This window comes from Leuciscus leuciscus (assembly GCF_965113295.1).
Source record: "Leuciscus leuciscus genome assembly, chromosome: 15".
NCBI lineage: Eukaryota > Metazoa > Chordata > Actinopteri > Cypriniformes > Leuciscidae > Leuciscus > Leuciscus leuciscus.
The window spans coordinates 3696936-3724109 of NC_138739.1; the positions used below are offsets into that span (position 1 = coordinate 3696936).

The following is a 27174-nucleotide window of genomic DNA, read 5'->3' on the forward strand; positions in this document are numbered from 1 at the left end:
GCACTGAAAAATAAAGGAAACTTTCATAATTAGTTTTGTACTAATTTCTATACTTGAAAGAGATATAAGCACATGATCTTTTATTTTGATGGAAAACATGGTTTACAAACGCGTCTCATTAAATTTATAGTAGGCTAAATTACGGTAATCGTCAACTATGCAGATGTGGAAATAATGTGTTACTGGGTAATGGGTTCCTACACTCATGATCCCCAAAAGTGTCAAAATATATGTGGCATATATTCCAAATACATTGAAATATATTCTGAAATATAACAAAAATATATGATGTTAAGTGTGAAATATATTTATTGGGCCAATTTCAAATATTTGCATATATTCCAAAATATACTCTGAAAATATATTTCAAATATATTTATTTTGTGTATGGGAGACCCTTCAAGCAGACACTGTAAACTGTGTCAAAATGTTTTCTGCAGCAGCAGGACCTTCATCAGCTCCCGTGGCTGATGATGAGGATCAGGACAGACATGAGAAAGTGTAGAGCCTGCGGTAAGCAGAACTAACAGTTACTTTCAAAACACTTAGGCTATCCCATACACAAAATAAATACATTTTAAATATATTTTCAGAGTATATTTTGGAATATATGCAAATATTTGAAATTGGCCCAATAAATATATTTCACACTTAACATCATATATTTTTGTTATATTTCAGAATATATTTCAATGTACTTTTTTTCTGTATGGGCTGTGTCTATTTTTCACGCTAATTTTCTCTGCACATTCCTTGCGTTTCTTCTCCATCTCTCAGACTATTTTGACAGATACACACTGAAACACTTGTACGCTCGCTCAAAGCCCAAAGGGGGAGGTGTTTAAAGATGTGATTGGACCAGCCCAGTGTCAATCAAGAAAAGATCCAATGGGCCAAGGTGTTTCATGGGCCGGTCAGCTATCAGGAAAAAAAAAAACTGACGAATACTTTTTTTAACTAATGCATTACACCGGCACGCACTTACTTAACCCAGCGCCGCCAATTAAGCAAAACGAATGGGCCGCCGATGTACGAAAAAAAAAAAATTGAGATGTCGACCCAAAAGGCACGTCAGCCCACTGGGAATCTCCCGGTAGTCCCGATGGCCAGTACTTGCTGCCTGAGCATATAAAGTGCATTTCACGCGAATATTTTGGTCCTTTCGAGCAATAAACTGAAAGAAATGTGAATATCGCCACTGGCCGAAACCCCCTGTCCGTCTCCTCCGTCTCCATTTCCCGCTCCCCTTCGCACCAGCAGCTACGTCACTCAAATCGATCTCTATGACAACGGTGCCGCGCGCGCACACACACACACACACACACACACACACACAGACAGACATGCACGCAGCACAAACAGATCAGAGCTTTACACGCAGGCAAACACGAATTGGGTAACGCAGGAAAACGCGTTCCTATAGTCTAGTAAAGTAGTGTAGTTACCGATATTTTTAGTGTAATGCGTTACTTTATTTCGTTACCCAAAAAAGTAATATCGTTACTGTAATCCGTTACTTTGTAACTCGTTACCCCCAACACTGGCTGGAACCGGGAACACTCCCCATAATTCCTGATGTACTTGTTACATCATAAGAAGGATGTCATCTACGCTAATATTAGTCTCTCTGTTTATCCGAGGTTTACCGCATTCTACCGGATCCAGGCCGTATCCAGATCTGATGAAGGACCTACGCCTGGACATGATGACAAAGCAGTGCTGAAGTGTCAACCAGTCCCTCCCCTGTTTCCTGAAGCCAGCCGGATCCCGGCCGTATCCAGATCAGATGGTGGACTTGCACCTGGACCCATCCATGACGCATCCCTGAAGTGCCAGCCTCATCAGCCCTGTGAAGGCCTCATCGACACCACAGCCATCGTCACTGATCCTCAACAAACTCGTCTCCATACCGGTGTGATGACTCCGACTTCCAACCAGATGGAACTGGACAAATATTCGGAATATTCTGATCCAATATGACTTCTGACCTGTAATGCTGCCTGGATCATAATCATACACTGTTCGCTCGTTGGCCAGAGGAGAACTGAGCGACTGAGCCTGGGTTCTCCCAAGGTTTTTTTTTCTCCATTCTGTCACTGATGGAGTTTTGGTTCCTTGCCACTGTTGCCTTGGCTTTTGGCTTGCTTAGTTGGGGACATTTAATATTCAACAATGGCTCTCTTAAAAATAAACTCTTATTTGCATTTAGGTAAAAAACGGAATCCATGTTATGTGAGTCTAAAAGTAAACTGAACAAGGTTCCTAACCTGTCTGTCAAGGTAGGGGATTGTGTAATATCAAACAGAAATAGTGTTAATTATCTTGGCTGTGTCCTTGACAATGATTTAAGTGGTGCAAGTATGGCTATGAAAACTTTAGGTAAGGCTAATGCTAGAACAAAACTTCATGCTAGATATGTAAGTTTTCTGGGTAAACAAAATGTAAAACTACTTGCATCATGTTTAGTGCAATGCCATTTTAAGTAAGCATGCATTTCTTGGATGTCTGATCTGTTTTGTGTATGGTTGGATAAGTTACAGAAATCTCTAAATAAATTTATACGATTTTGGGTTTGAGTAGTTTTTCACATGTTGATGGTCCCATTTTAGGGATTCATTGATTTCCCATTGATTATTTTATTTCATGTTCTCACTGTCCTTCAATAAACTCGGTCAGCTCTTCCTGATGGTTTGATGCTCGTCTTCACTTGTAGCTGATGGGAATATTCCAGCATTTATTGGTGAATTGCAGTGGGAGGAGCTTCACTGAAGGAGGAGGAGCTTATCTGAAGGAAGAGGGGCTTACCTGAAGGAGGAGGGGCTTCACTGAAGGAGGAGGAGCAGATCTGACAAAATCAAGAGGAAATCACTGAGTTTATGTTTTTATTCTAATTTACACATTTTAATTATTTATGGTCACATATCTATCTATCTAGAGAAGTAACTTTTAAGTAAATTAATGGAAAAGTGTCAACCTCATACTTTATTCCTACATTTATCTTACCTCTCATTAACATATTGGCTAAGAATTTTATAAAATATTCAGGAGTATAACAATGAACAGACACTAAATATATGAAAGAATAAAGATGAAAGAATAAAACTTAGAAAAAAACATTTACAGATTTGCAAGAAACAAATAAAGCAACAATTGAGTTCCACTTATTTGTTTTTGTTTATCATATTTTATATAAAACGTGTTTAAATCCAGATTATTGAAATAAACGCTGTTATGAAACTTACCTATATCTTGCAGATGTCACAATAGCTGATCGTGTCGATTGCTCAAATCTGAAGACATCAGCATAATGAATGAGGAGAAAACAGGATCTATTGAGATGAAATAAAAAGGCTTTTCAGCTGCTCTGATAATAGTGATGAGCCATAGACTATCAATACTCATTCAACAAGCCATTCAGGATCAGCAGATCATCTCACTTTATTATAAGTATTTGCTGCTAAAAACAGATTGTTTGAGTCAGAATATCTGCTGAAAGACTATTAAAATGCTTTAAAATGACTATTATTTCTCAAATGACACAGAAAACATAGTAATAATATAAAGACAGACACTATGACACCCATCTTTATCAACCATTGTAATTTGTCTATATGAACCCAAATATAGTTTGATTTCCTAATAACAACAAAGTAGTTCGCTAACATCTTACCGTTTTGTATGTGAAAAGAAACCAAATCATGAAGACTGTATTTTATTTAGCAGACACACGAATCACGTAATGTTTTACTCTTCAGTTAATTCTTAGCAGTGTTCTTGTGAGTAATTCTCAGAGGCTTGATAAATACGGGCCCAGACCTTTATCACTATCAGCACTTCTACCTTTACCCAGGGCACGACATTAACGCTTGTCCGGGACTAGTGGATCTTTTGAAAGAACCAGCCAGCAGCACATCTGCTTCTCATGTCTGGGGGAAGCCCGTCGATTATGATTTGGATTGGCCAAATGTGGAAGGGAGACGCTTTAAAAATGGGGATACCAACAACATTCCAAGTAAGTAAAAGCAGGGCCGGCGCTCCGCACACGCACATCACGCACTGCGCGTAGGGCACCAAGTGCTTGGGGGGGCACCAAAAAATCTGGGTCGTGAAAAATCATCACAATAGGGTACTAGTATAAATAACAAATAAAATATGTCTAAAGCATGTTAATATTGGGTTTAAGTGGTCGTTCAATGAGGCCTATTATATGTTGATCCGACGAAAATTATGTGTGTATTTAAGTGGTCCAGTGGTAGAATTTTTGCCAAGCGTGTCAGAGGTTCTGAGTTCTAATCCGCACTCATATCGTTTTTTTTTATTATTTTTTTTTTTATCAAAACCGATTATGTTTTTTAGTGGTTGTATATCAGGCAGGGACACTTTTTGTGCTTTTTGTTTTCTAATTGTACCGGAGCGAATAGAGAGTCTCTCCACAACGGATTGAAACGCGCGTCTGAGTGAAGGCTGTGCGCGAGCCAGAAACAAACATAGTATCCGCGCCACTGATCGCTCGGCAACGAGCACTTTGATCAGTTGATTTAAAAAAACAACACATTTCAGCGCTAGATCGACTCTTATTTAAAAAACGAATGAAATGAATGCTCTGCTGGTTAACTGGAGATGTTTTGTTTGTTTGTATTGGTACATTCGTGCCGCGAGATGTTTCAAAAGTGGTGGGGACATGTCCTACCCGCAAATTACGCCTATGCGTATGCATGTCCAGGGGCGTCGCTATAGTAGTGCAAAAGATCCGGGGCTTTAGCCCTGCATGGCTAAAATCTTTCTTTTTTTTTTTTTTTTACTTTGAAACTGCAATTAGAAGAAAAAAAAAACCCCACAATCTCAGTGTTTGTATATTTTCATATTCACAGAGTTGTCAAATTATGTACAGAATTATTATATTGTGCCTGACCTTTGCACTTTTAACTTTCTGTGTTTACATTGTTCAGTTCCAAATCTGTGTTTTTAGTAATTGTGGTGGTATTTGGTATTTATAATTTTAACCTTTATATTATTTATTTCTTTTCATGTTTGGTGCCATTGTTAATGTAAAATTATTTATTTGCAAGTAAATTTTGGAAGTAAAGAGAACCTAACTAAGAAATTCTGGAGAGGGGGTTCAGTGAAAAATCGGCAGCTGGCAGCAGGAAGTAGCTGCCACTGGCAGCAGGAAGTAGCTGCCGTTGACAGCCGGAAGCCCTGCCATATTAGGAGGGACCTGCCATTTCTTGGCAGCCAATCAGTATCGTCCAACGTAGTAGCAACCAATCACATTTACCTGGAAGTCAAGCGAGAGCAGCGCCGGCGAATCTTCAGTAATGGCCGCGGTATTTGGCAGGGTAAGTTCGTATATTATCAGATTAATAAATAATTGTTGCTCTGTACGTTGGAGTTGAACTTTTATGTTAGAGACAGTGTATCTGTGTCTACTTAAGTTGAATTGGTTAATTTAATCATTTGTAGAAACGCAGCTTGTGCACCTGGTTTGTGAGGGGCTATCATTAACTCCAAATACTAACTTACGTTACCATTATCATTAAATATTAGCGTTTGTTAACATGTTAACTTAATCTATTGATTAGAATAAAGCTCATGCTGATTTATTGGAATTGACAAGCTCAGCCTTGATGATACACGTGCAACGCTAACAAAACATATCCCAAATTATCTAACTTATGTTTTAATACAAAACACCATTTTAATCAACATTACTTCACCATATTCTAAACTTCTGTTTTTTTGTAGTTTCACCAAGTTCACCACAGCCTGTCACAGATTGCTGGGGATGGACAAGCATATGTGCCAGGAAGGAAACCCCAGATTTCCAGTTGCAAAACCAACCAAACTCACTGGTATGTTTTCACATAATGAACATAATGTTCAAATGTATTATATCCTGTCTTGATCAAAGCAGGCAAAAGGCATTCTGTTTTTTATCTCTTTTTTTTTTTATACAAATTCTAGATTGTATCGAAAATTTGACATTTCAGTGTCTGTTTATTTTCTTAGTTTGATCATGTTTTGGATGGGACCCAATCACCAGATGAGACCAGAATATATATATATATATATATATATATAATTATTTTATATATATCTATTCAAAATATACTGGAACTGTTCACTTTTTCCATATAACTTTCACCCCCAGTTTCACAGACAAGGCTCAAACTAGTCCCAGACTAAAATGCATGTTTAACTGAAAGCAAATTACACTTGTGTATCTTAAAATATCAGTGCCATTGTTTCTTTTAAGATTCACAACAGTAATGTTTTTTCTAAGGCATATTTATAAAAGTCCTAATTGCACTAAGGCCTAATCCTGGCATAATCTAAACCCTATCTGTGAAACCGGGCTTCAAAGTTTTACATATTAGTCCAGTGGTTCAGTTCAACACTTTGTTCTCTGGCTTTAGATAGGCATAGACAGTGGCATTTAAAAAATAAATTACACCTGCTCCCTAGTTCAGGTATGCTACTGTCTACTGCTGCAACATGGCTAAGTGGTTCAACACCAATGTGTCCCTGAGCAAGACACTTAACCCCTAGTTGCTCCAGAGGAGTGCGACCTCTGACATATATAGCAATTGTAAGTCGCTTTGGATAGAAGTGTCAGCTAAATGAATAAATGTAAATGTAAATGTAAACACGGAGTTCATCTCTCTCTTTCTCTCATGTGTATAAAATAACTAACTTTTTCCCCCTTCTTTTTAAGCTCAATTGCAATAAAGATGGATCCGGGATCTTGGAAGCTTGTTAAAAATAAGGTATTGATTTCATGTTACAACAATTTTGATTTCTTTACTATCTTTAGTGTATAAATAAAATGTTAGTTTTTCCATTTAGATTTTTTTTTCCAGGATGTTCCAGCTCAGTTGGGATCTGTGGACTGCAGTGTATTCATGCTAATGGTAAGTTATTACGGTGGTTTTGTTTCCCCATAACATTTATTTTACGGATAACCCAACATCCATAATTATCAAAAGACATCAGGCTGATCCCAATGAATTTTGTTTTTCAGGTGTGTGTGTGTGTTAAGGTTAGTGATGTCACTAGCCCAGGAGGAAGCTTGTGTAGTCCCCACCAGTTGTTTGTTGTAGTCCTTAAAGTGATTTCTGTAAAAAATAAAATTTAAAAAAAGTCTCCCTTTGCTTTGAACTTTTATCGTCGTAACTTATTCATATTGCAGATATTGTTTATGCTCTGACAGCAACATTACTCTAAAGTTTCTTTCTTTCTTTCTTTCTTTCTTTCTTTTTCTAACATCTGTCTTTCTTTATTTTCTTTCTTTCTTTTTCTAACGTCTGTCTGTATTTCTTTCTAACTTATCTTTTTCTAACATCTGTCTTTCTTACTAATCTTAAGGTTACAGGGGTTAAACACTATGTGATCTGATTCACAGAATTGTACTTTTATGTGTATTTCTTTAAAGTGAACATTATCTGTACTACTTTTGGAGGAACTGTGATTCCATTGTGTGTGTGTGTGTGTGTGTTGAATGCTCTGTGCAGGTCTTGTGATATGCAGCAGCTGACCCCAAGACGCCTTTCTACGACCTCCGAGGTCATCACCGGACCATCTTGGGCTCGGATGACAATGTCGACTTACCCTCCTATCTATCCATAAGTGTAGAATTGTTTTAACTTTGTTCTTTTGCCAATGAGAAGTAGCCAACCGGTATTTACTGATGTCAATCATGCCCTTGGAAATGGTATAACTGGTGTGAGATTTTGTGTACAGTAGAGTCTCTGGCCTGCGACCCCGTGAGACTTTGACGCCTGGCTCTACCAATGAAACTATTCTTCAGTAAATTTTTACTTATTTGATTGAACCTCACGACTCCTGGTCTTCTTTCATCATATCTGGTCCTGGGTCTTTAAGCTGTTATCCCCTAACACTAGAAACATTGTAAATCATGTTAAACCATGCTAGAACATTGTAAAACGTTTTCAAACTTTCTTTTTCAAGCCAACTTAGTTTTTTATGAACTTTAACATCTAGTTCAGAATTGTTCATTCTGATTTCAGAACAACAAATATCAAGCCTGTTTTCAAAGTTACAGCTGTTTTATAAAACAAAGACAAGAATGTATTGAAATACTACAAATGTAAAACTGAACTTAAATGATAGCAAAATATGATTTTTAAATAAAGGTCATTGCTTAGGGCACCCAAATGGCTAGCGCCGGCCCTGAGTAAAAGGTTCAACTGGTCTGGATCATTTAGGGGATCTACAGCTTTATACAAGGCACCATCAAATATATCTTGAACAGCTTTTGGCCCTGGTCCATTTGTAATCCAACGCTGCTCTAAATGTTGAATCTAACATCTTTTCTTCCAATTGTTTTCTAATTGATACTTTCATAAAAATGACACCTGATTTAACAAGTGAGTTCATATCCAGACCAACATGAGGCACAGCTGGGATTTCACTTCCGAAGTAATGATGACATTCAGGGCAGATTTACATAATTTCAAAAGAGTTGCAGTCAGATTTTAAGAAACGTATATAGGCTACTGGCTTTTATAAGCCTTGGCTTTTGGCTTGCTTATATTCAATACAATTATTGATCTGCCTTACTTAAGGTGGACGATGACGCAATTTTTTCTTCTAGAAACAATCTTTGTTGTATTATTTTCATGTTAGCACTGTGAAGCTGCTTTGATACAATCTGTATTGTAAAAAACACTATAAATAAAGGTGACTTGACTTGACTACTGGGTACTCCATTGGTTCCTTCTGGACAATGTAGATTAATTAGGTCTAATAAAACACTAAGGGCAGATTTTGTTGTTGTCGGGCCTGTACCATGAAGGTAGCTGAACAAACTCCGGGTTACAGGATTAGTTTTGAGTTGACAAAACCAAACCGATGCAATCAGGCTTTATTGGTACCATGATGCAGCTCATCAACTTTCTCTGTCAACTCAGGCTTTGATCCTTAAGCTATGATTACTCCACGCGCGCGTGCACATAAAAGAGTGACGTTGACACTGAACAACCAATCGCGGGTAGAGCGTGAGCGATATATTTTCCCGCGGAGGAGCAAGAGATAATCATTCATAATTACGATGAATACAATACGGTCTCTGCTGCCAAAGCAAGAGAAGACTGTTGGAGAAAGATTGCTGATTGTTAATGTGTAAGTTAAACAAATACGTTCTATATTTATGTAAAATTATGTATGTATGTGTAGCCTATATGTGTAATATAGCCTATTGCCTATTTTTATAATATATAAAAAATGATTCATGCACATTTTTTATATATTATAAAAATAGGCTATAGGCTATATTACATATAGGCTACACATACATAATTTTACATAAATATAGAACGTATTTGTACAACTAAGAAAGCTAGGGAATCCTATCATAAGATTAACAGAATAATAATAAAGATTTAAAATAATTCTTAACATGTATTATATTGTATAGTATTTTGTGCAATTTGCTTTTTGAAAAAAAATAAATAAAATGTGTTCATGTGATGTCACCCTATCAATATATCTTACCGGCAATTTTATAAAAGCCCTCTTTTATGGACATGGCCGATAAATGTCCGGGGAACACTATTAATGAAACTATTCATGTACTCCTGCAGAGAGAGGACCACCTTACGAATGGTTCGACAAACCGTGTTTTCCCCTATAGCTTCTGTGCGTCACCCACCGTGCAGGAATGTACCACTTGCAACAAAAAAAACGCAACGCAATATTTGCGGTACAGTAAGTGCATGAATTCGACGTGTTAAATTCTTTATGTGCGGCTCAAGAAGTTCGCAAAGATAAGACATTCCTTCCGCGGAAAATCTGTATCTTTCATACAATTAACTATCAGGAAAGGCAAGGGGATTTTGTCTGGTTAAAAACTCTTTCTCTACGAAGTGCTCGTCAAACAATTTGCGCTGAGATGTCCACAGGATTTGGAAGAAAAGGTGAAGTCATTGTAACAACAGACACTGGGAATAAGTTACGTCACCTATATGTTTCTTTGCTCTCAGCTGATTGGTCAAACTTCAGTCTGAGATCTTGAATCCAGAACATAACCTGCCCCGGAGCAGGTTAGCCGTGCAGCATAAGATACCATGGCAACGAACACCGATTCAAGCCAAGCTACTTTCATAGTACCTAAAACCCAGGGTTGGCGGAAACTAAACTGAAACATAGCTGGCTAGCCACCTAAACCGGCTTCATGGTACAGGCCCGTGGTGTGCCTAAGACCATAACATAAAATTGATAATAGGGATTCTTCATGACTAATCTTAGCACAGGGGTAGATCTTCTCTCCACTGCAATCTTGTGCATCACCACCTGCTGCAGAATTCATCTACAAGAATTGTGGAAAATACATTTACATTAACATTTAGTCATTTAGCAGACGCTTTTGTCCAAAGTGACTTACAAATTAGGACTAAATAAAGCGAGTCATCGCGAAGAGGCAAAAAACAACACAAGAAGTGATCAAAATACAAAGTTCAGGGATTGTTCAGAGTAGCATAAGCCTGATAAGCGAGGATTTAAAGGAAAATGAGTGTTTTTAATATATTTTTTATGAGTTTAAGTGCTCACGGAAGAGATGGGTTTTCAGCTGTCTTTTGAATGTTGTCAGGGATTCTGCATTCCAGATGAGGGTGGGGAGAGCATTCCACCAGCATGGAACTGTGAATGAGAATGTTCTGGAAAGTGATTTTGTGGCTTTCTGTGATGGAACCACGAGACGTCGCTCGTTGACCGATCGTAGGCTTCTGGTAGGGATGTAGACTCGTAGGAGTGAGTGAAAGTAGGAGGGAGCTGAGCCTGTGATAGATCTGTAAGCAAGCGTCAATGCCTTGAACTTGATGCGAGCAACGAGTGGTAGCCAATGCAGAGAGAGAAACAGATGAGTGACATGGGCCCTTTTGGGCTTTTTGAAGACAAGACGAACTGCAGCGTTCTGAATCATTTGTAGAGGTTTAGTTGCACATGATTGAAGTCCAGCCAGAAGAGCATTGCAGAGGTCAAGCCTAGAGATGACCAGGGCCTGGACGAGAAGTTGTGTTGCATGCTCGGTTAGGAAAAGCCTGATCTTCCTGATGTTGTGCAGTGCAAACCTGCATGATCTGTGATATGTGAAGGTCAGCTGGTCATCAAATGTTACTCCAAGATTTCTGACCGACCTTGATGGGGTGATTGATGATGAATCTAGCTGGATAGTGAAGTCGTGCTTTGAGAAGCTCAGTCTTTGCCAGGTTGAGCTGCAGGTGATGTTTCTTCATCCATGTCGAGATGTCCGCCAGACAGCTTGAGATTTGTGCAACTATTGTGGGATCATCTGGTTGAAATGAGAGGAAGAGCTGTGTGTCATCAGCATAGCAATGGTAGGAGAAACCATGTGCCTGTATGATGTGTCCCAGTGATGTGGTGTAGATGGAGAAGAGCAAAGGTCCAAGAACTGAACCCTGAGGAATAGGGTTGGGTACCGAAACCCGGTTCCAATAGAGAACCGGTTCCGACGTAAACGGTAGTATCGAGATCGAATAAGAACGCAACTTTCGGTGCCTGATTTCGGTGCCTGACTTTTTTCACCGCCCCCTATAAAACATCTCGCGGCACGAATGATCCAATAACAAAACATCTCCAGTTAACCAGCAGAGCATTAATTTAGTTCGTTTGTTAAATAAGAGACGATCTAGCGCTGAACTGTGTTTTTTTAAATGATCAAAGTGCTCGTTGCCTGCGATCAGTGGCGCGGATTCTTGTGGCTCGCGCACCGCACTTTCTTCACGCGCGCTTCATTACTTTGGACGCGGACGCGCTTCAATACGTTGCAGAGATCGATCTATTTATGAGGCGTCGTCTATATGAGTATGTGCGCGGAGAGTTTGTGTGTGCGTGCTCGCGTCTCAGATGAGTATGTGCGTGTGTGTGTGTGAGCTCGCGTCTCAGATGAGTATGTGCGCGAGTTTGTGTGTGTGTGTGTGTGTGTGTGTGTGCGCGCTCGCGTCTCAGATGAGTATGTGCGCGAGTTTGTGTGTGTGTGTGTGTGTGCGCGCTCGCGTCTCAGATGAGTATGTGCGCGGAGAGTTCTGGTGAAATAAAAAAATATAGCCTAATGCACACAAAGTGTCCCTGCTTGATATACAACCACTGATGAGCATAATCGGTTTAAAAAAACAACAACAACAAACAAACAAACAAAAAACTACGAAGGCGGATTAGAACCCAAAACCTCTGACACTCTTGACTAAAGTTCAAGTTCAGCTGCAGTGTTTCTCTTCGGGTAAGTCTAGTATTTTAATGCCAACTGCAAATCTTGCATATCAAGTATGAAGTATATCAAGTATATTTATATGAGGCTATACTATGTGTGTTAAATATTTCTGCTCAGTGTCAGATATTTCTCTGTTTTGTAAAAGTCTATAATATATAATACGTAATATAGCCTAATATATAATATATATAAATAATATGAGAAGACAAAATTTTTATCTTAACTTAAGTCTTTTGGCTACATCAGTAGCCTTTTAAACGGCACAATTTTTTTTATTTAATCAGAAATCAGAAAATCTTTTTCAGAAAACACACACAGGTATTATTTTTTTTGATAAAGTGTGTGCGGTTTCGTTTTCTTAAGTACCGGTTTAAGAACCGTTTAAGCACCGGAACCGTTTGAAAAATACCGAGTAGGTACTGGTATCGGATAAAACCCAACCGATACCCAACCCTACTGAGGAACCTCTGTGGTCAGTTGATGTGCTTTGGATACCTCGCCTTTCCATGCGACCCTGAAGGACCAACCTATGAGATTGGACTCAAACCAGTGGAGGGAAGTTCCTGTGATGCCCAGTGATGAGAGAGTGCACATAAGGATCTGATGATTCACAGTGTTGAAAGCAGACAGATCCAGGAGAATGAGACCCTGAAGATTAGGAAGCAGCTTTTGCAATCCGTAGGGCTTCTGTGACCGACAGTAATGCAGTCTCAGTTGAATGCCCTTTCTTGAAGCTGGATTGGTTGACATCCAGCTGGTTGTTCAGAGACAAGAAGGATGTTACTTGGTTGAAAACAGCTCTATCAACTGTTTTTGCAATGAATGGTAGGAGAGAGATAGGTCTGTAATTCTCTAAAAATGATGTGTTTAGTGTTGGTTTTTTTAAGCAGTGGAGTAACCCGAGCCTGCTGGGATGCAGTAGGGAAAGTGCTAGTATGGAGGGATGAGTTGATGATGTGTGTGAGTGCTGGTAGAAGTGTGGGAGAGATGGCTTGTAGAAGATGTGTGGGGATGGGGTCTAGAGGGCAGGTGGTAGGATGACTGGAGAGGAGAAGTTTAGATACTTCTTCCTCAGTTAGTGGAGAGGAGGAGGAGGGTAATTGGCTGTTGCAGTGGTCGGTCTGGGTTCCTGTGTGTGTGGAGCTGAGAACTGACTGCTGATAGTGGTTTTGTTGGTGAAGAAGTTAGCAAAATCATCAGCCGTTAAAGAGGAGGCGGGTGGTGGTGGAGGTGGACTGAGGAGAGAGCTGAATGTCTTGAAGAGTGATCGTGTGTTAGAGGAGCTGTTGATCTTGTTGTGGAAGTATGAAGATTTTGCAGCATGAACATCAACAGAAAAGGAAGTGAGGAGAGATTTATACATACTCAGGTCAGATTGTGTCTTTTGATTTGCGCCATTTCCTCTCCGCTGCCCTGAGTTCGGTCCAGTGTTCACGATGAACTTCAGACAACCAGGGGTTAGAGGGAGTAGCGCATGCAGGCCTGGAGGAGAGAGGGCAGATATTGTCTAGAGAAGAGGTTAGAGGTTAAAATAAAATAATATGATTTTGTAAACATATATATTTTAATCTTACAATCATACAAACATGTCTGTTTTCTTTGGTTAGCCTAGAAGTAAAATAAAAAGTGTACATTAAGTCCCCTTAAAAGTCCCGAATGGCCGCTGGAAGTCCTGTGAACATCTTTGCGAATGTCCGCTGGACATCAAGAGGACGCTAAACATGACGTTGGGGGACGTTCGCAGAGGCCATTTAGGGGACGTTCTGGGGACATTTTTTGTTAGCTGGGTAAATACTTGGTGCAGCAAATACAAAAGGTAAAATTGGAAACAAATGTCTTTTTTCCCCTGCAGATTAGGAATTATATTTGTACTCATTTGCCTTATTTGCATATTACATCATCCTTGATCAGTTTAAAGGAAGAAAAAAGGCATTATCAATCATTTATAACTTTCTGCAAATCTCTCTTTAATTCTCTCTCTACAAGATTTCTGAAGACCCAAGTTTGATTTGAAGACAAAAAACGTCTGTTACGTATGTAACCCTCGATCCTTGAGGAGGGAAACGGCAACGCTTCCGCTTAGAAGCCTATCACCTTCGAGTTCTACAAAACGAGCCAATGGCAAGGGAAATGCCATGGGTCTGTGGAATTTGCATAGTGCAACTCCACCCCCACTGTTGTGCCTGAATGCGTTCATTGAACGATAGTTCATGAACTCGTTCATATTTTGGGCGAACGTGAACTGAACGTACTGTATTGCTGCCTGATGAACGTTACTGTGAACTTGTTCATTCTGGTGTCTGTGAACGGCACGCTCTCTCAGTTTAACTTCTATGGATTTCTATAGAGCCTTCCAGGCGAAAACCCGGATAAAACACACCGTAAACAGGCCTTAATATGTAGCGGAAAAAACACCCAATCTGGCAACACCAGCCACCAGTGTCGCACCGCCGCATGCGTAATCAAAACAAAAAGCATCATGTAGGCGTAATCAAAACAAAAAGCAGCATGTAGGCGACATCATGGCAAAGCAGCAAGGAGGCATCGTAAGATCATTTAAAAGAGTTTTATGACAAGGTGGGTGAGGATGGGAAAAATCTTACATTTCTGTGCAAAATCCGCACTTGCTGAACCGCTGCCTGGTATATTTTTCCAGGATTCCAGTATTCCTTTTTAGTATGTACTGAAATGGAATTTGAAATGGATAATTAATAAAACTGAAAAACATTTGCACCCTAAGGACTACTGTTGTCACCATGATGTCATGTATTGTCGGCACCTGTGCCCGTTAGTCCCTAATTAGTTTACACCAATTTACACCAATAGTTTCCCCTGTTCTGTTCAGTCCTTTGTCCGTTCTCGTTTGTGTTGAACGTGGTTGTGTCTGTCCTGCCTGAGTTAGTTTAAATAAACACTGTTATTACCCTCATCGTCGTCTTGTGCCTTCAAACGACCACCTACAGCGTGACAACTATCTTGTTTTTCTTTTAATAATTCCTCATTAAAAAAGACCATTCAAGCAGCATGTTTTTCCTAATGTTTTTGAGTATATACTGTAAGGGTGAAAGCTGCAGCTGCTACTAGTGTGGACTGAATGGACAGCAACAAAGCGTCAAAGCAACAATGGGGAAATGCTGTCCCCTCAATGCTAATGTAAACCCTGGTTGGATAAGGATTCAAAATTGGATATGAAGTTGAAATCTGACACATAGCTTGTGTTAAAACTGATAAAAGAATTGCTGTCTGTGGTTCTATATGGGCTGTGGCAATATTTTGAAAAATAATAGCTTGCAGCAACATATGGAAAAAAGAACTATGAACTAGTTCATTTTTGGAACTGTGAACTTAGTTCAAAATGTTAAAGTATGAACTATGAACTGGGAACTATGTGAACTATGAACTAACTTTGAAATAGTTCATGTAGAAAATTAACTTTCCCAACACTGTCCACCCCACCGTGTGGGTATAAAAAGACACTGAACTCCAGGCCGTTCCAGCGGTACAGCGGTTGGGGCAGAGGGACGTAATGTCTCTGTTCCCTCCTCAGGGAATGAGAGTTATATACGTAACCAAGACGTTCCCTTTCGTTCAGTCACTGCGAGTTACGTCAGTGAATGACAAAATGTGGGTCCCAATTTAATCACGCCACGGCGACTGTCTTCCAGTGCCCTGCGCAAGACTGACCTCCCTGTCGTGAGGCTAGCACGGACTAAGGGCTAGGCTTAACGCAGGAATACCAAGGAACACTGGGTGGCATATCCCAGGTGGAATATGTAACACAGCGCCTACCCGTAGGGAGGACTTAGAATACACATATGACCTGAGAGTGGGATGCATATGGAAAACTCCAGCCCACATGGTGGAATGTTTTAACCTCGAATCAAGGGAAAGACACGTCCTCAGTGGAGACTAACCGTGGAAATACACATGTGGGGGTTTGCCAACGGGGGAACCATGCACATGGAGGCACCTAGCCAATCACGAGGGCTGACCGAGTGGGCATGCATTCTGGTGATGGCATCAACAGCGCAGGAGGAACTCAGGGTCTAAGAAGAACTCATCTGAGTGAAAGAGCGCACACATCCAGTCCGTGGAGTGAAATGGCGCAGCAAGCGATGACACCGAGCAGGTCCTACTTACTGGCTAGTGAAAGTGAGTACATGAGAGGACACTGGCTCTACCCTATGTCTGTTAGTGAGGCGCCATGCGCTAGAGCCCAGGAGGAAGCCACACTCCTGGTGGAGTGTGCCTTCACTCCTAGGGGGCATTGACGACCCTGCGTCTGGTAAGCCAATAAAATGGCGTCCACTATCCAGTGAGACAACCTTTGCTTGGAGAAAGCCTTTCCCTTCAGCTTCCCACCATAACAGACAAAGAGCTGGTCTGAGGTCCTGAAACACTGCATTCAAAGGGAGCTCTCTGCAGGGCTGATAAGACCACTGCAAGGTCCCAAGAGGGTATAAGAGGAGAGCGAGGAGGATTTAGTCTTCTCGCCCCCCTCACAAACCTGATGACGTGGTCATGCTGTCCCACCGTTTTCGACTCCACAAGGTTGTGGTGCGCAGAGATCGCAGCCACGTACACCTTCTTGAGGAAGGAGAGCACGAACCCGACCGTGCATTTTCTGGGGTCTTCTCTGCGAGAAGAACACCAGGAGATGAAGAGGTTCCACTTCAACGCAGTCTACGCAGTCAACGCAGACATAGGTGTGTCTCGTGGACAGGGCCCTAGCGGAATTGATGGTAGCCACCACCTGAGGTGGTAGGGTACTCAAACCTGCCGTGTCCCGTCCAGAACCCACACATGCAGGTACCACAGATCGGGACGTGGGTGCCAGAGGGTGTCCCGTCTCTGAGAAAGGAGGTCCTTCCTCAGAGGGATTGGCTAGGAAGGGTCTGTCACGAGGAGCATCAGTTCGGTGAACCAAGTCCGTGTGGGCCAATAAGGCGCAACCAAAAGGACCTGCTCTTCATCCTTCCTGATTTTGCACAGGACCTGTGCAAGAAGGCTCACTGGGGGAAACGCATACTTGCAGAGGCCCCGCGGTCAGCTGTGCGCTAGTGCATCCGTGCCGAGGGTCCCCTCAGTCAGGGAATAAAACGAGGGGCAGTGGGAAGAGTCTAGGGAGGCAAAGAGATCAACCTGTGCGTCGTCAAACTGTTCCCAAATCAGCTGAACCGTCTGGGGATGGAGCCTCCATTCTCCAGGAAGTGGCTGAACCCATGAGAGCTCGTCGGCCGCACGGTTCAGCTCTCCTGGAATGTGAATGGCTTGAAGCGACCTCAGATGCTTCTGAGTCCATAGGAGGAGATGGCGGGCGAGTTGCGACATATGGCGGGAACGTAGACCACCTTGTCGGTTGATATACACTACTGTCGCCGTGTTGTCTGAACAGACTACTACGTGTTGGTCCTTGAGCAACGCCTAGAAATGGTGCAGAGCCAAGCATACTGCCAGGGACTCGATTGCGAAGCCAGTGCTGAAGCGGTCTCATATGAAGCAGTCATATGTGGCTTCCGCTGTGGATGCCATATGCCCCAGGAGCCTCTGAAATAACTTCAGTGGAACCCCACTCTTGCCCTCGAATTGACTCAGGCAATTCCTCAGTGACTGCGTGTGCTCGCTCGGAAGCTGCGTGCCCATGGTGACCGAGTCGATTTCCATACCGAGAAAAGAGATCCTCTGCATGGGGGAGAGTTTGCTCCTTTCTCAGTTGACCTGAAGGCCCAAACGGGCGCTGTATCGGAGCACCATGTCCCTGTGTTCGTAAACCTGGTCTCAAGAGTGAACTAGGATCAGCCAGTCATCGAGATAGCTCAGGATGCGAACCCCGTGTTGCCGGAGTGGCACAAGGGCTGCCTCGACGACTTTCGTGAAGATGCGAGAGACAGATAAAAGCCTATAGATTTACTCTTTTGTAATATATTTAAACATTTGTAAAACAGTGATAGATGGGTCTCTTAACCTTTACGCTGAGGAGAAAATCCAATGCAACTTTGAAGGGACCAAGATAAACATGATTATGTATTTCTACTCAGCATGACTTTTAGATGTAACTAAAGTAAAATTATAAAATTATTTATTCTTGATGCAGGAAGGAGGAGCAGACAATAAAAATGGAATAAACGTTTAATACTTGGTGCAGAAAATAAAAAAAAAGTCAATTGGAAGCAAATAAGACAGATCTCTCTCTTTATTGACTAACAAGATAATAAAGCATCTCAATAAGCCTCTTCTTCAGCTTCCTGAGCAAGAACAGTTAGTAAAAAAAATGTTTAATGTTGATGTGAATCCAAAAGTAGAAACTGCTGTTTCTTAAAGATAAACTATTTAATGTGACAAATGTTGACAAAGTTTTGTTTATACTGTCGATGGTTGTGGCCAGTTCTAGAATCGCCGGTGTCCCAGATATGAGGTAGTTCAGGGGGTTCGGGGTCATGCTCCCCTGAGAAAATACATATGTGCATTTAAAGACATATTTACATTTACATTTACATTTAGTCATTTAGCAGACGCTTTTATCCAAAGCGACTTACAAATTAGGACTAAATTCAGCGAGTCATCATAAAGAGGCAAAAGCAACAACAACGCAAGAAGTGCTCAAAATACGAAGTTCAGGTATTATTCAGAGTAGCATAAGCCTGATAAGTGATGTTTCAAAGGGAAAGGAAATTATTTTATTTTTTTCTATAAGGTTAAGTGCTCACGGAAGAGATGGGTTTTCAGCTGTCGGATGAGGGTGGGGAGAGCGTTCCACCAGCATGGAACTGTGAATGAGAATGTTCTGGAAAGTGATTTTGTGGCTTTCTGTGATGGAACCACGAGACGTCGCTCGTTGACCGATCGTAGGTGTCTGGTAGGGATGTAGACTCGTAGGAGTGAGTGAAAGTAGGAGGGAGCTGAGCCTGTGATAGATCTGTAAGCAAGCGTCAGTGCCTTGAACTTGATGCGAGCAGCGAGAGGTAGCCAGTGCAGAGAGATGAACAGAGGAGTGACGTGGGCCCTCTTGGGCTCGTTGAAGACAAGACGAGCTGCAGCATTCTGGATCATCTGTAGGGGTTTGGTTGCACATGCTGGAAGTCCAGCCAGAAGAGCATTGCAGTAGTCAAGCCTAGAGATGACCAGGGCCTGGACGATAAGTTGTGTTGCATGCTCAGTTAGGAAAGGCCTGATCTTCCTGATGTTGTGCAGTGCAAACCTGCATGATCGAGCTGTCTTTGAAATGTGATCTGTGAAGGTCAGCTGGTCATCAAACGTTACTCCAAGATTTCTGACCGATCTTGATGGGGTGATTAATGATGACTCTAGCTGGATGGTGAAGTCGTGCTGTAGAGACGGATTGGCAGGGAGGACAAGAAGCTCAGTCTTTGTCAGGTTGAGCTGCAGGTGATGTTCCTTCATCCATGTGGAGATGTCCGCCAGACAGCTTGAGACCCGTGCAGCTACTGTGGGATCATCTGGTTGAAATGAGAGGAAGAGCTGCGTGTCATCAGCATAGCAGTGGTAGGAAAAACCATGTGCCTGTATCGGCCAAAACGCCAGGGCCCACACCCTCCTCCATCTGCTCGAGGTGAACCAAAAACAACTGATACCAGCTCTCAGTGATGTGTTTTGGGTTCCTGTTATGATAACAGTAACTTTCTCAAATGTTTACAGAACAAGCGGGAACCCAGTGTGCCTGTATCTTTCTCTATTGCTGTTCTATTACAAGATAGAAAGTCTAAGGCCTTCAATAGCCGTACAGCAAACCCAACTAATCTGGTGCCTATTACATGTCAAACTAAGATTGCTGTGGGGACAAAAAGTAAGACTGTTAAGTTAGCACTTTTAAACATTCGCTCACTTAAAAATAAATCACTTCTAGTCAACGACTTAATAACCACAAACAACCTGGACTTTATGTTTCTAAATGAAACCTGGCTAGAAGACAACTGCAGTGCAACAATCCTCAATGAAACAGCCCCTCCTAACTTTACTTTTATGAGTGTCTGCAGAGCTGTTAAGAGAGGTGGGGGTCTAGCTGCTCTTTTTAAAGATATCTATCAATGTAAGCAAATATCATTTGGGAATTACCCGTCTTTCGAATATCTGGGTACTGTGTTAAAAGGTGCTCCTCGCATTTTACTTATCATTATTTACAGGCCTCCAAAATATTCTCCAGCTTTTGCTGAGGACTTTACAGAACTTATCAACAATTACCTCAGAGTTTGACTGTTTTGGCATTGCTGGAGATTTTAACATCCATATAGATAATGCAGAAAACAATATGGCCAAAGAAATCAAAACTGTTTTAAAAACTTTTGATCTGACTCAGCATGCATGGACCCACACACAATCATGGACACACTCTAGATTTACTTATCAGTAAGGGTCTAAACATTTCATCGATTTTTATTAAGGATGTAGCACTGTCTGATCATTTCTGTATTTTCTTTGATATATTGATCTCTCCTGCCACTGAAGCTAGATCTGTGTCTGTCAAGAAGAGATGCTTAAATGAGAACACTAGTGTACTATTTATGAAGGCTATATCCTTAACACCAAGCATATCTGCTGACTCTGTTGATTTTCTCCTTGATTCTTTTAACTCAAAAGTTAAAAACATAATTGATGATATTGCTCCTGTTAAAGTCAGGAAGAAGAGTGGCAGACAAAAAGCACCTTGGAGAAACTCAACAGCAGTGCAACATATGAAAAGACAATGCAGAAAAGCAGAGCGCATGTGGCGGAAGACAAAACTTGTAGTCCATTATAACATCTACAAAGACAGCCTGCATGCTTTCAATATGGAACTAGGCAAAGCTAGACAGACTTTCTTCTAAAATATTATAAACAGCAATTTAAACAACACACGCACTCTTTTTGCTACTGTAGAGAGACTGACAAACCCCCCAAGCCAGATTCCTAGTGAAATGCTCTCAAACAGCAAGTGCAGTGAGTTTGCTTCTTTCTTCTCTGAGAAAATCAATAATATCAGAAAGGTGATCAGCACATCCTTGAGTTGCACTGGGGTCAGACAGATCAGACCACCTGAGAAAGTAGTTACTATGTCTGACTTCAAAGAAATTGATGGCAAAATTTTGGAAGAAACCGTACAACACCTTAAAACATCAACATGCGCCCTTGACACACTTCCCACATCTTTCTTCAAAATTGTGCTAAACAGTTTAGAAGAAATTGTGCTAAACAGTTTAGAAGCAGATCTTCTAGAAGTGGTAAATGCCTCACTTCTCTCTGGGAGTTTTCCAAACTCCCTGAAAACTGCAGTTGTCAAGCCCCTCCTGAAAAAGAGCAATCTGGATAAGACCATATTAAGCAACTATAGACCGATCTCGAATCTTCCTTTCATAGGTAAGATCATTGAAAAAGTTATCTTCAATCAGCTGAACAAATTCTTAAGCTCGAATGGATACTTTGACAATTTTCAATCTGGTTTCCGACCGCACCACAGCACAGAGACAGCGCTCATAAAGATAATAAACGATATTCGCTTAAATACTGATTCAGGCAAATTATCAGTGCTGGTATTACTCGACCTCAGTGCTGCATTTGACACTGTCGATCATAACATACTTCTTGACAGGCTGGAAAACTGGGTGGGGCTTTCTGGGATAGTCCTAAAATGGTTCAGGTCATACTTAGTGGGCAGTCATGGCCTAGTGGTTAGGGAGTTGAACTGGTAACCCGAAGGTTGCTGGTTCGATTCCAGAGCCGGTGGGAAATGACTGAGGTGCCCTTGAGCAAGGCACCTAACCCCTAATCGCTCCCCGGGCGCCACACAAAGGCTGCCCGCTGCTCTGGGTGTGTGTATCCACGTTTGCAGTGTGTGTGTGTTAACTACTCACTACTCTGCTCCTAATGTGTGTGCATTAACTTGGATGGGTTAAATGCAGAGGTCAAATTCCAAGTATGGGTTACCATACTTGGCCGTCACGTGTCACTTTCACTTTCACTTTCACTTTCACTTAGATGGGAGAGGTTATTATGTGAGTATAGGAGACCATAAGTCTGAGTGGACATCCATGACATGCGGAGTCCCTCAAGGCTCAATTCTTGCGCCACTCCTGTTCAACCTGTATATGCTCCCAATGAGCCAAATAATGAGAAATAACCAAATTGCTTACCACAGCTATGCAGACGACACACAGCTGTACTTAGCCCTATCGCCTAACGATTACAGCCCCATTGACTCCCTGTGCCGATGCATTGACGAAGTCAACAGTTGGATGTGTCAAAACTTTCTTCAATTAAACAAAGACAAAACTGAAGTTATTGCGTTTGGAAACAAAGATGAAGTTCTCAAAGTGAACGCATACCTTCACTCTAGGGGTCAAACAACTAAACATCAAGTCAGGAATCTTGGTGTGACACTAGAGTCAGACCTTAGTTTCAGTAGTCATGTCAAAGCAATAACTAAATCAGCATACTATCATCTGAAATATATTGCAAGAATTAGATGCTTTGTTTCCAGACAAGACTTAGAGAAACTTGTGCATGCTTTCATCACCAGCAGGGTGGATTATTGTAATGGACTCCTCACTGGCCTTCCCAAAAAGACCATAAGACAGTTGCAGCTCATACAGAACGCTGCCGCTAGGATTCTGAGCAGAACCAGAAAATATGAACATATCACACCAGTCCTCAGGTCTTTACACTGGCTCCCAGTTAGATTTAGGATTGATTTTAAAGTATTATTACTGGTATATAAATCATTCAATGGCCTAGGACCTCAATACATTGCAGATATGCTCACTGAATATAAACCCAACAGATCACTCAGATCATTAGGATCATATCAGCTAGAAATACCAAGGGTTCACTCTAAACATGGTGAGTCTGCTTTTAGCTATTATGCCAGCCACAGCTGGAACCAGCTTCCAGAAGAGATCAGATGTGCTCCTACAGTGGTCACATTCAAATCCAGACTCAAAACACTTCTGTTTAGCTGTGCATTTACTGAATGAGCACTGTGCCGCTGTTCGTCCGACTGTTTGTACTGTACTGTATTTTACACTATTTTTCTAAACTGTTTTAATTATTCTTATTTCTTTTAATTATTTTAATTTCTCCTATGTCAGCAGGGCATTTAGCCCGAAACTGTAAATGCCCACTCAGAAGGTGATAATGTGAAAGTGATTAATGTGGGTTTGAAAGTAGAACAGTATTTAAATGACGATATTAAAGTTTTCGTCTGAGAAAGAATGTGAACGCAGTGCTAAAGTGCTAAAGAAAGTGAAAAGAACGTGTGAGTAAATGAGGGAGAAAAGAAAGTTAAAGGAAAGTTGATAGATGGAAGTCGTAAGAAGATTGAAGGTTAAAAGAAGGTTGAAAGATTTAAGTCTTAAGGGAATCCTTTGAAAGAAAGATCTATAATAAATATTCTTTTTTATTTTTTAAAAGTACTGTATTTTATTTTATTTTTCTAAACTGTTTTAATTATTCTTATTTCTTTTCATTATTTTAATTTCTTCTATGTAAAGCACTTTGAATTGCCATTGTGTATGAAATGTGCTATATAAATAAACTTGCCTTGCCTTGCCTTGTATGATGTGTCCCAGTGATGTGGTGTAGATGGAGAAGAGGAGGGGACCAAGAACTGAACCCTGGGGAACACCTGTGAAGGCTAAAATCTCCATCTCTCATTCTCTCTACTATGGTCTGTCTCTTCCCCTCCTAAAGCTGAGCTTTCTCTGATATTCTTTTGATTTTTGTCTGTGTCAGTGAAGAAAGTAAACATAGGCTCATCTGATATTTATATACATCAGTTTTCCTGATTATTTGTGTCTGTTGTTTAACATTTCTATCCTAAAATAGCTGTCAAATATGAAATGTTTAGTTTAGCTATATTTGATCTCACACTTCATGACCGTTAACTGAAGTGCTAGAACATGCGCTCAGCAGCTTCTGTGAACATAAAGCCTGTCTACTTTAATTTGATTGGTCATCTCAATATTCTGATGTTGATGAGCGGCGACAGACAGCAGAGCTCAGACGAGAAGATCTTGGAGCTGTGCAATATCCTTGCAGCACTAAAGTAGAGTTAATACAACATTAGGCAATTGTTTCACAACCTTTGCTATATACACCTCGGAAATATACCGTGGTTGTGGCTGGTTAAGACAAACTAATAGAAAAGAGAGGAGGCATCGCACTTGAAAGTGCTGGAACTGAAGATAAGCTACTTAATGTGAGTTTTTGTATGATTGTATAGCGCAGATGATTGGCTGAAGCTCTTCCCACATGCAGTGCAGTGATACGGTTTCTCTCCAGTGTGGATCCTCTCGTGTGTTCTCAAGGTTCCTGAATGATTGAATCTCTTGTCGCAGTGTGAACACTTGTAAGGTTTCTCTCCAGTGTGAATTCTCTGGTGCCGTTTCAAATCTTCAGCTGTAATAAAAGTCTTCCCACACTCAAAGCACATATGATTAGAGTCTAATCAAAATAAAGTCATATGACATGATCTTGAAAAACATTTAACTAAATACAGAGTTTTAGACTTATCATCTTTAGATTTTAAACATAACATGGTCAGACATGTGGCTTTAGCTGCAGTGCATTTCTAGATTGATACAGTGCCCATAAACAAACTCTGTAAGTGATTTCTTCTTGATTTTGTCAGATCTGCTCCTCCTCCTCCAGTGAAGCTCTTCCTCCTTCAGCGAAGCTCCTCCCACTGCAATTCACCAGTAAATGCTGGAATATTCCCATCAGCTACAAGTGAAGACGAGCATCAAACCATCAGGAAGAGCTGAAATCTGCAAAGACAGAGTTTATTGAAGGACAGTGAGAACATGAGAGATCCAGAACACTGCAGAATGAAACACACTGAAGAACAAAGAGGTTGGTGTTTATTCCTGATTCTTCATTATGAGGCTGAAAAACATTAAGGTTATGAAGCAGTTCATCAGATTTAGCTCTGTTATATAAAGAAAAATCTAGTTGTGAATTAGAATTAAAGCAGCCAGGTACGTGCACACATAGACATCAAAGGGGGCTTGAGCACCTGCCCTTTTTATTCCTGGAGAGAAAGTGCCCTTTTTTCTGGGGTGCTTTTTTTTATTTTTATTTTTTTTTATAATATATATATTCCTGTTTGCGCACAGCTTCCCTGTCAAACAAATATATTTATATACGCAGCGGCGCACATCGGCACACATCATACACACACCTGCAGGTAGCAGCAGCCCCTCCCAGCAGTGTTTTTCTTGGCTTGTGCTGAGGTGAGTGGCGCTCGAAATTCGAAATTCGAGGCACTGGTCGAGGCTCGAATTTACTGCTGACTAGCCAAAGACAAATATAGTTAACCTGTGTTTTGCTAGCATGCATGCCTCATGAGCTACTAGACTAGCTAATGTGTAAGGGATGATCGCTATACATTATCCCGCTTATTACATGGCTACCTACCAAATAATTAATTAATTTGACACAAAATATTGATTTAAAAGGGAGTTTATTGATTTAAACCCGATTGTATTGCTTCCGCTAAAGAAAATAGTCCGCTCCGTCTCTACGGTTAGAATCCTGTGAGTCCATAGCAACGCTCTGTTTCTCATGGCAACGCTCTGTTTCTCATGGCAACGGTCTGTTATACTCCGCACAGCGGTCTGTTATCAAGAAATAACACACCGCATTCTACACTGATTCTACATTGGAATTCAACCAAGCCATGTAATAAAATAAGTTAGTAATACAGTTTATTTTTGTATTTTGTCAATCATTTTTGCAGTGATTTTTTCAGTAAAGTTAACAAAATAGCAGCAACAGCCCTCTTCAGTTTAGAGTGAATATTTGTGTTGATTTTAAAGTGTTATGTATTCTGATAACACCAAAATAATTAAAATGATGTAGTGCCTTGTGCAAAAATAAACAAGTTATTAGTAAAACACGCCCCTCTGCTTGATGCAGTTATTTAGGTTATTCTAATATATACTTGAAACTAGTAGCATAGAAAATGTTTTCAAAACATGCACATTGTGGAATGGATCCTTTGCTGCTCTATAATAGTGAATACTGAGACCATGGAGACCATCTTTTGAAAATGAAACAATTGATTGTTGATTGAGTTTGAGGAAGATAAAATTAATTTAAAAAAAAATATATATATTTTTTTAAAAAGCAACTCAACTTATTTTTTTAAAAAGCAACTCAACTTATTTTTTTAACGCAACTCAAGTCAGAGTTGCGTTAATATATGAAGAGTTCAGATGCAAAAGCCTCTAAATGCCATCTGAAATTTTCTTATAGAATGATCATTTTTATAAAGCTTGTGTATTTAAGTTCAGTAATTTCACTTAAATGACAATTAATAGGTCATCTTCATTGCCATTTAAGTGAAATTATTGAATTTAAATATACGAGCTTGATAAAAATGATCATTCTATAAGAAAATTTCAGATGGCATTTAGAGGCTTTTGCATCTGAACTCTTCATATATACTTTTTTGTTTAAAAAAAGAAAAAAAAATACGTAATTCTGAGAAGTGCCCTTTATTTCACTTGAGCCCCTGCCCCTCAAAATGTCTGTGCACGTCCCTGAAAGCAGCAAATAATATGAACCGGGTGCAATTTAAAAAAAACAAAAAAAACAAGGATGTTTGTTATCTGTAAGTCAATATAAGCATTATCTGAGCATTTTTTTTTTTCTGTTTATTTTACATCTGGTTCACAATTACTGCAACCATGTTACCAAAATTATGGATATGTCTTAATACAGTTTAGCGCATTCTAAAATATTGTTATTATCTTGCTAAAACACCAACATTTAAAAAAAAAATCAAATAAATAGACTTTGCTACACGTGGTTTAGTTTGTGTAAAAAACAGGGAGTTATTAGCATTATTGCATACCATTAGTGATCCGTAAAGAAGTGCTGATAGTGATAAAGGTCTGTCGGCCAAGATGTGTGTGTACATCTGAGGTTTGCTA

The 27174-nt window shown here is 40.4% G+C and overlaps 1 long non-coding RNA gene across 1 annotated transcript in view; it reads right to left on the reverse strand.

Annotated features, from left to right (window-relative positions):
* Positions 1-435: 435 nt before the first annotated feature.
* LOC309476489 overlaps positions 436-27174 on the reverse strand; it is a 255796-nt gene continuing 229057 nt past the window's right edge. Inside the window, exon 3 of the long non-coding RNA XR_014198201.1 lies at positions 436-533. This is a non-coding gene — a long non-coding RNA (uncharacterized lncRNA). The remainder of the gene's footprint in view (positions 534-27174) is intronic.